Source organism: Podarcis filfolensis, assembly GCF_964270895.1.
Source record: "Podarcis filfolensis genome assembly, chromosome: 5".
Classification (NCBI taxonomy): Eukaryota; Metazoa; Chordata; class Lepidosauria; order Squamata; family Lacertidae; genus Podarcis; species Podarcis filfolensis.
The window spans coordinates 47,578,242-47,588,486 of NC_139608.1; the positions used below are offsets into that span (position 1 = coordinate 47,578,242).

Below are 10,245 nucleotides of genomic sequence, written 5' to 3' on the forward strand. Positions count from 1 at the left end.
ACAACAGCACCTAAGACGGGATACAGCTCTGCTATAAGGCAGCTTCTAGGACACTAATTACAGTTCCAGCACTCGGGGAACCTGTTAAGTGCCTAAAGCATGAGTAAGCAAACTAAGGCCCGGGGGCCGGATCCAGCCCAATCGCCTTCTAAATCTGGCCCACTGACAGGTCTGGGAATCCATGTTTTTACATGAGTAGAATGTATCCTTTTATTTAAAATGCATCTCTGGATTATTTGTGGGGCCTGCCTAGTGTTTTTACATGAGTAGAATGTATGCTTTTATTTAAAATGCATCTCCGGGTTATTTGTGGGGCATAGGAATTTGTTCATTATTATTTTTTCAAAATATAGTCCGGCCCCCCCACAAGGTCTGAGGGACAGTGGGCTGGCCCCCCGCTGAAAAAGTTTGCTGACCCCTGGCCTAAAGTGACTTGCAGTTAGGGTTGCCATATTTAAGCCAAATCCAGACAGCATTGTGATGCACCAACCCCATGCACCACAGGCAGCTACTAGTGGCACATAATACATCCATGCAGTGCTTTTCTTCTAGAAAAAAAGGTGTCGGTACTCACCATGAAGTTGTTACAGTATGTGCCACACTTCTAACCAGTGCTTTTCTGCCAGAAAAAGGTGCCAGTATTGCACACCCTTGAGTACCCCTAGAAAAAAAAGCACTGCATCCATGCATCATTTTATTTGTATGCCTCTTTTCCATGCTCAAGGCAGCTTCTGAGAAAGATAATTACAAACATAACAAAAATAGCCATAAACAATAAATACAAAGTATACAACCAAATTGAAACAATTTCCACATAAATCATCATAAGATCTAAAATAAAGATACAAAAAAATTAATATCAATAACAACACACACACACACACACACACACACACACACACACAAACCCAACAAAACTTCCTAAACCATATCCCAGCCCTAGCATCTGTTCAGCAGTCTCAACTTTTCGAGTCAGTCAGGGCCCCGCGCTCCCAGACCAGGTAGGAAAAGCCTAGCAAGGCAGGCAGCAGGTCTTCCAGGACTCACAACTGAGATGGTCTCCAGAGCTGGATCAGGGTGTCAGTGTTGGAGTGCTGAGGCCACAGCTTTGCCATTAGTTGGCCACGTAGCCTTAGGCAAGCTGTTTTCTCTCAGCCACTGTCCCCCATCTGCTCTGTGTGTGTGTGGGGGGGAATAATCCTCACTTCACCTTGCAGGGTTGTTGTAAGGATTATAACTAGATAATGCATGAGGAGCACTCTGAATATTTGAAAGCACTATGCAAATGTTAAATATGATAACAAGTGGGACCTACAACAAAATGGTGCAGCGTGCGCACTCACTGTTAAGTGTTGAAGCTATTCCCTTGCCCCATTCCTGGTTTCTCATCCCCTCTCCGCAGCCAGTCAGCATTCCATGCCTTCTAAATATACTCAGTTTTTGGTCTCTCCACTTTTAGGTTTTCCCCTCCCCTAAAGGATTTTTTTTGGGGGGGAGGGGAGTAACTTCTGTGAACCACTGGGTTATCCTGCGCATACCAGTGCTGCCTCCTTGTATCTGGGTGCTGATGTATTGGTTACTTATGCAACCACACTCTGGTAACTGAGATTTCTGTTAGTATGTAGTAATAGCAGCAGCAGCAGCAATAATAATAGCCTCTAATAGTACAAACTTGTGGGTGTAGCTGGGAAACCAGACATGTGACTCCTTCATGCTGAAGCAAAGTCTGTTCAGCGTTGTTTGTTTCTCTCCGTGGAGAATTCATTCTGGCTCAATCAGATCATGGTGCACTTTCTCTTGCGCTGCTCTTGGTAGGTGGAGTGCTTCCAAAGTGCATGTCTTGTTGCGGCAAGAATGGACAGAAAAACAAATGACTTGTGATCCCAAAAGACGTGTCTGGCTCTGTTATCAACATATTGCAAAACACCCTGGGCCCCTCTTCCTTTTTTATATTCAGCATATATTTTAAAGAGGATCACCTGGCTGAAAACTTAGGATATATTATTCAGCTGTTGATTTACACACCGTGATATCACATCTGCCTTTTAATAATCATGTGGGAATCTTCTTGGGTTCGCGTACATGACCACCACTCACAAATTCTGCTTTTCATAGTGTAAATGTCACTACAGGCAGCTCACCAGCTACTTTGCCCTCACCCCCACCCCACATGGCCCATAATGCCTATAATCAGATACTATTCCATAATACAGGGGGGGGGGACACTGGTTTTCTGAATTGCCACCCTGCAGAGTTCGCAAACTGTGGTCCACATGAGCTTCAGTCAAGTGGTCTCTGGCATGTGTGCAAAGAACATCCATTGAGCTAAAAATCCACTTGTTGCATTTTTCACATAGATATTCCTATTGATTTTTAAATGTATTGAAATTTCACATGTCGCATCTAGCGCAGTGCATTACATTTGCTAAACAAGACGCAGAAACATCCTTTAATTGTCTGCCACGAACCTTAGCGATTTTCAAGTGACGGTGGATTCATTCTTAGTTTATATAGAGCAGTGACTCCTACTGGAAAGAAGGCAAAAACTTTCCAGTAGGAGGCGTGGTCCTCAGCAGGAACGTTTTCCTGCAGCATCTACACGCAGAAAGCCTTAGTAAGTCAAATTTCCGTTTCCCCCTTCCATACTTCTGAGAAGCCAGCGTGTTCCTGTTTCTTCCGTAACCACCCAGGCACGCCCACCCGTCGCTTTCGGGTATGCGTGCAGTTCCTCCATTTTTCAGTTTAATTTGTTGCACTTCTTAGCATTCAGGGAAGCTTTTCATTGAAATCAGCGGCACTTGCTTATCTGCAAATATGATCACGATCGATCTGCAAGTAGGTTCAAGACCAAGGTTTGTAAGGCAATCGTGGCTCTCTACCCAGCAGGGCTCGCGGGAGAGTTCCTTCCCAATAAATGTTCTGTCGAAGTCATTACTTTTGCACGCAGCAGAATATATGGGGAATATTCAAATGTTAGGGTATGCCCTCCCACCGCTGTAAAAATGTTTTGTGAGATTATAACTGCAATGCAATCAAAAAATTAAAGTAACGAAGCTGATCCATTGGCATGTTAACTCTCTTTGGAAGGTTTGCAACTGATAAATTCTGACGTTGGAGTAAATCGGCATGTAAAATACTGCAGCGTTAAAGGAATCTCAAAAGCAAACTAGCCTTGCCAACAGGCCGGAAATCGACGGAACGCCTCTAAGCAAAATCATCTGCGCCAGTGAAAAATGGCTGTTAAAGGAGCTTCTGACAACCCCGGAAAAAAAGTCTCACAAACACCCGCCCTTCTCGGGTGGGAAGGCCCACTATTCTAATTATGCGGGCAACCTCGTCCAATAGCTTTCCTCCTTCCGCTCCGTAGGCGGGACTACCCCGCCACTTTAAACGTGGGGGGAAGTACAAGGTTGTTTGAAAACAGTCGCAAGTGGAGAAATCTGGTGCTGATCTGCCGAGGAGAAAGCTAGGCGAGAGAGAGAGAGGGAGAGTTTGTGGGCCAGAGTTTTATGATCAACAGCTTCTGGGTAAAAGCAAGAGGAGGAAAAGGGTGACTTTCTCACATTTTCATTCTTTAAGTAGCTGTTGATTTAGGCTGCTACGTCTTTGCCTCTCGTTGTCATTTGCTGCTGAAAAGAAACCCAGACATGCAAAGCAAGCGGCGTGCGAGCTCGGTGCAAAAATGTGAGCGGAAATCCCCGTATCTGAGCAAAAGGAGCTGTTCCTAAACGGCTTCTCGGCAATCGAGTTCGGCTCGATTTTTTTAAAAAGCGAATTGATAATGCATTTTGGCTATAACGGTTGGGAAAGGGGATAACAATTTTATGATTGCTGCCTCTTTTTTAGTGTTTCGTCATACTGCACCCCGATTTTATGCATGCTTTTTCGAAATTAAGTTCCACTGTATGCAGTGAACTTTGCTCCAGGCAAGGGTGTGTTTCCTTAGACTGCGCTTTTTGCCGATCCTGTGCTGTTCTGGGACATAAATTCCATTGTGTTCATAGATTTTGCAAGCGAGAAAATGGGCATAAGACTGTAATCTGTGGGCGGCATGTAACCCGAACCTCTGCATCTTTCCTCGGAAGGAAGCCCCTTTCGTACAAAGTGCATAGAATCGAAAGTGGTGTCAGCGGGACTTTTCACCTGGGTCCTGTAGCAAGTCATTTCGGAAATTAGCCCAATGGCGCCCAAGGGGGCATGCTCCTAGGTAAGCGTGCAGTGGAATGGTGTGCGCCTTGCTGCAGATGCGCCCAGTTGCTTTAAGTAGGATTGTGGTGGGGAAAATGAAGTGCTGCTATTGCGTGTCAGTGGTCTTTTATTCGGTTTTCTGAAGGTTGCTGCTTTTGTGATCTGTTCTGGCTACTACTTGGGCTTGTTTAGATGCATCTAGACTTCCCACCTAGTTTAATGGAGGCTTCGATAAACTTATGCAGGGTGCATTCGGATTCATTTTCAGTGCTTCAGTTAGGGGCTAGTGGTATTGTGAAGTGCGAGGCGACGACATTGGCGTTTAGATGGCATAATTTGCAGGTAAGTCGAGAGAACCAGTAAACTCCCTAACTGGAGGTAGGACGCTGCGTAGCACAGTTGCGATTGGCCAGTGCAACTTCTCTTCCAGAGACTTGCCAATAGGTTTCGCTTATCTTCATTGCCTGATTGGGAAGGAATGTTTTCCCCGTGTCTGATTGGCTAGCGACTTTGATGGTGTTTTGCTTTTCCTGCAACACGTGGCTTGGCATTTGGTTTGCTGGAGTCTTGTGGTGCAGTGCTATTTGCCTAGTTGGAGTGCGATATTTCTAAGATATCCTTTCTTTATGCTTGGGTCACTTTCTGGTTAGATGGCTTTGGATTTGAACAAGGAAACTGACTAGAGAGTAGCTTTGGTTCTTTCAGACAGCATGGTTTTGTGACTCTTTGAGAAACAATAAGCCAGGTTTCAGCCTCTCATAATTGCTCAGCTACTAAATTGCAATTTAGACTCTTTACAGAGTTTTATGCAACGCTTCAAAGGACACCTTGTGGGAACTAGGGCAGTGGAGTGTTTAGGGCAATGTGGAGACAGGAGTTTGAAAATATGCTTCTCTTGGATCACGACAGCAATATTCTTACCTCCTAAGTTTTCTTAATGGTGAGACTTTAATGAGTGATACAAATTTGTGCATCAATAGAAACTCATTTTGCAGCATTTCCCCCCTTTGATTGCTCACTGCCACAGAATCTAGTGATGGCCACAGACTTGAAGGATAAGGCTATCAGTGGCTATTATTGTAGGTGGTAGGCCAGTGAATACCATTTTCAGTGAATCACCTGAAACCGTGTTCATGTCCTACTTGTGGACTTCTCATCTTTAGTCTGACCCAGAAAGGCTCCTCTTCTGCTTTTAGGATGTAGTTCCAACCTGTGGTACGGGTAATGGATTCTGCAGTACCCCTGGATAAAAACAGGAGGGTGCAGCAGAGGCTGCATATTTTATATATATATATATATATATATATATATATATATATATATATGCTAGCAGTGTTTAAAAAGCTCAGCACCAGTGGTTTAACATATCCCATGTAGCAATTATTTTCTATAGCTAGAGGATTTGTGTGCTTAAATGATTCCAGGGAATGGCTGGATGTGAAGAGGCGGTGGGATGATATTCTGTTTGTTGTTAGGAAGGATACCAACTTTTGATTTGTGGAGATTCTGCCTGGCGGAAGCAAATTCTGGCATCGGTGAATCTGCTTGCTAGGTAAATGTTCACATGGTAAATTTCTGCCTGTCATATAGCTCTAAAGGCAAAAGAGGCCTGCGAGGTAAAACCTAGCAGTGCTTAGTTCTTGAATGTTTATAAGTTACAACTTGGGTGCTTGTGCTTCAAAACATTTCAAAGACAAATCAGGAAGTGACTTGTGGATCTCAAACTGTTGTCGGTGTGCATTTATAATTAAGCCATTAGAGTGGCGTCATTACCTCTTTCCAAACTACATCTGGGAATCTGCATAAACACAGTAAATATGTTACTCATGTACTTATACAGATTCCCTGATGTTTACATTACAGGTTAGGTATGCGTTGCATGTTGACATACAAACAATTACTGACTTGCGTTAAGAACCTGTAGTAACAACACTAGCCTTTTAATTCTTGTATAGCTCTTAACTACTTAAGTTTATGTTGAAGCCTGTGCTATTACAGTTCAGAACCTTACATTTAAACTGCCCTGTACTCAAGGGGGTGCATCTATAGACAGATCAATACATTTGCTTACAGAGGAGAAATACAGTCACAGAATGGGACTACACCATATATAATCTTATCCCTAAAAGAGCTCTGGGATGTGGCATCCTGGGAGAATCAGTGATGTATATCAGCTTGTCTTGGCAATGAATATCTAAGAGTAATAATATTTCATAACAACATTAGCATTAAGCCTTCTAATTAAGTACGGCTGTACAGCATTCAGTGTTATGCACAGTATGTAATTAATAGGGAGGCTCTGAGTATACTTTAAGAAAATAAATTAAACTGTCTGTAAGGTCAAGAAAAGGTCTTTTTGAGAGGGTGGAGGTTGGTTAATCATAAGCTGTGTGCACATATCAATCTTCAAACTGCTTAAGCCAGCCATTTCAGAGACTCTGACTACATAGGATTTAACTCGTTTACTTGCAATTTTGTGACCTTTGCATTTTTTATGCGAGCTTAACATAAATAGGATTTTGTAGGCTCACTTTCATTTTTTAGTACTGACTCTGAAGACTGCAGTTGTGAATCAGTTGTTCGAAACTTCAGGAACAGCCATCTTCCCAACCATAGCCTTGTGCTGGCTCAGTAAACTTCAAACATCAAAGGGCCTTCATGATTTGCTTGGGGCAGGAATAGCAAGGAGAGGAAAAAGAGGCAAAAGGTTCTTGTTTCAGACATCAGACAATAGCATGAAGATAACAAAGGGCCAAATACAGAATGACCTTGACAGCTTGAGACACATTATCTAAGGCAATGTCCTATGTTCCTTGATAGAACAAATTCACTTGATTTTACTAACTGCACAATCCTGTGTATTTTTAATGGTATTTATTATTACATTTGTATCCCATTTTTTCTCTAAGTTCCTCACACAGCAAACCTGTGAGGTAGGTTAGAATGAAAAACAGTGACTGATCCAGCGTCACCCAGCTGAGTGAGGATTTGAACCCTGGGCTCCCAGCACCTAGTTTAACAATCTAACCATTACACCACCCTCACTCAGTAGTAAAGTATTTCTCATTAAGTGCAATGAAAATTACTTCCTAGTTAGTGAGCAGTGCAGCCTAAAAGTGTTTTGAAATGTGTGGTATAGGGTTGACAACCTTTTTCAGGCTGTCATGGAGCTGACACAAATGCTTTTTTAAAAAATGCAGCAATTGCATTCTTTCTCATCATAGCAGCTCTTTACTGGGTACCGGTAAGTGCCACCTCCTTAATTTTTTCTCATGTGGTAGGTGTGAAAGGCTGAGCTCCTCCAACTTTAAGCATAACCATTTGCACCTTTACCTGTAAGCCCCAATAATGGGACTTCCTTGAAAGTAAACATATGGAAGCTCGAGGATAAAATGTAATAAACAGATCTCTAGGCCATGTGCTTCTCTATAACTTGATAGCCTCTGGGAAGAACTGGAGTTTTATTTGATACATGACTGGGAGCCAAAGAAGCGAGAGCCCTCCACCACACCTTTTTATCAGCCCCAAGCAGAAAATGTTGAGTGGGCAAATCTCCAGGCTACAGTGAGGCAGCTCTATGGCTTCCTCTGTGGCCCCTTGGCTAAAGATACTTCCCCCACCCTCCACCCCCACCTGGATTTTCGATGGTCTCACCCACCCGTCGCGTCACGTCACACGCCCTTTCCCGTCCCCTCCATTTTGACACTCATAACTCATTTGTTTTCCAACTGGTTTTTTGTTTTGAACGCCCTTTCGGAGTCCCTTTTTCCATTGGCTGTTGCGGGCCCCAGGGCGAGGCTGAGCCAATCAGGGTCGGCCGCTCGTGGCCGTGTTGCTGGGCAGAACAAAAACAAACACCGTGTGGCGCAGCTCCGGGGCCGCCGCCTACGGTAATGTCCCCACCCCCACCACGGCCCCAGAAACGTGAGCACGGGAATGGGGGGGGGGTCTCCCGTTAGGGCTGTGCCCTCCCGCCTTTCGCGACGCCGAGCGGAGAGGGACGTACGTGTCTGCCGACTCCTCAGGAGGAGGAGGAAGGGGGCCCATTTCCTCGCCTTTCCGCCTCCCTCATGCCCGTCATTTGGCCGGTGTATTGGCCGCCCTGCCCCACCTTAGCTCATGAACTGGCCTCACACGACCGATAACGCTCTCCGTAGACAGCGCTGGGCTAGATGGACGAACAGCCTGGCTTGGCCTAGTGCCGCTTCCCGTGTATTAAAAGGGAGGGGAGAGCTGCTGTTATGCTGAGTACAGGCCGTATCATTTATTGGGGCTTCCCATCGTTTTACCTCAGGAGTATATTCTTTCCCTCAGGAAGGGCTTTCTCCGTGATGTGAAGACCGTGCTCAGGAAAATCCTGCTGCTCTTTGAAAGCATTTTTATTTTTGTTTTGAGGCCGCGTGTTGATTTCAAGGGTGGCAGTTGGGTTTCCACGCAAAAGGCAGTTTGCCTTCCACTGCTGGCCTCACCTCCTAATGTGTGACTGCTGGGGAGCACTGAGGGGGGCCCCTAGCGGCTATGCTCTTTGTGGAGCAAATGTGAAAACCAGCGGAGACCTAAGTCATTGAATGTGCACCTTGTAACATGCCCCAGAACTCTGCTGCACACAAGGGGTTTGTGGCAGGCAAATCAATGTCGAAATGGTTAATTGATGTTTGAAAACCACCATTGTCCTGCCTTATGCATCAAATGCTGATTCACTTACCTGCCAGCTTGCATCTCAGCAGGCTAGATGGTTGATCCTGCATTTTAATGCTTTTGGGGTCAGGATGAAGTTGCACTAATTTTTGTACAACACTCCCTCCACTGGATTATATCAGTTTATGTGCACTGATTTTCCCCAACTTGTTCTTGGGACAACTGGATATCAGTATAGATATTGTTATAGTCCTCTGTATTTCTCAAAAAGATACCCCGTTACGTTTACTTTTGCTGCTAAATGCTTATCCTTCTGAATCTGGTTAAGCATCGGAATATCCCCTTCTGTGAAATGCAGTAATAAGGGACTCACTGGACTTGGAAGTTTAATATTACAGAATCCATAAGATTTCATTGCCAAAATCGTCTTCTGAAGAATGAGAGCGTTACCTCACTTTGTAGTTGTTTACTATGCCACTTTGTCAGCATTATCTAAAGACACTTTTATTAGGGTTCATTAGTCAAGCTTTGGCATTTGAATTTAAGGCTTCAGCATACCTTAGTCTACTTACAATTTGTGTGACCACAAAAAGTATAACAATGTTATGAGTGTCTATTATATTTTATTGGAATGATTAGTCCTTGAAGTGTACAAGTTTAATGAAGTTCAAATAAATGAAGCCCCTGTAAACAACTTAACGTTGCTTTTCAGGATACAATGGTGTGATTCAGACATAACAGCAAACCATAGCTTCCTGTTTTGAAAATGAATTATAGCAAGCTTGAGGCCCACCACACTTCATTCTCCCATCCAGAAAAGGAGACAGAAAGATTTTGCCTTTGAATTTAAACTTACCACTATTCCCTGTCTGTGGTCTGTTTAAAGTTAAAGTGAGAGAACAAGCTATGATTTGAAACCATGTTTTTCTGGTTTGTTGTTACGAACTATAGGGTAAAGAAACCATAGCTCCTTAAATTTGGATGTCAGGGAACTGTGACTAGTTTTACACTGAAGTTCCTTCAGGGAGGAGAAAGTACATAAACCTGAGGTATGATGCAATTTAATATTGTAGTTGAAAACCATTTCCCCATTACATCTGAACCAGGCCAGTTTCTTCACATGGAAACATCCTCAATAAAGCATTTAATGATTAACAAAATAGTTTTCACGACCATATTGACTCTCTTTACTTAATTTGGATTATGTTTATATTATTTGGTAATCTGGATTAATTTAATTTGGCATTCAGGATAAACAAACTGATTGGGTGAGGAGTCTGCTACCACATACCCTTTCAGTACTCTAGAACTACAGGACTGTTTTTGTTGTTGAGAATAATGATTTAATGTGTGTTGCCTGCTGTTCAGAAACACCATAGAGAAACTACAACATTCTAAGTGCTGTAAGATCAAAAATGA

At 43.5% G+C, this 10,245-nt stretch overlaps 1 long non-coding RNA gene across 1 annotated transcript; it reads right to left on the reverse strand.

The window, feature by feature from the left end:
- Nucleotides 1–681: 681 nt before the first annotated feature.
- Nucleotides 682–7,757, reverse strand: LOC310763841. The gene is made up of 2 exons (XR_014548834.1): nucleotides 6,260–7,757; nucleotides 682–1,839 (listed from the first exon to the last, which is right to left on the reverse strand). It is a non-coding gene; the product is annotated as an uncharacterized lncRNA (long non-coding RNA).
- Nucleotides 7,758–10,245: the final 2,488 nt, after the last annotated feature.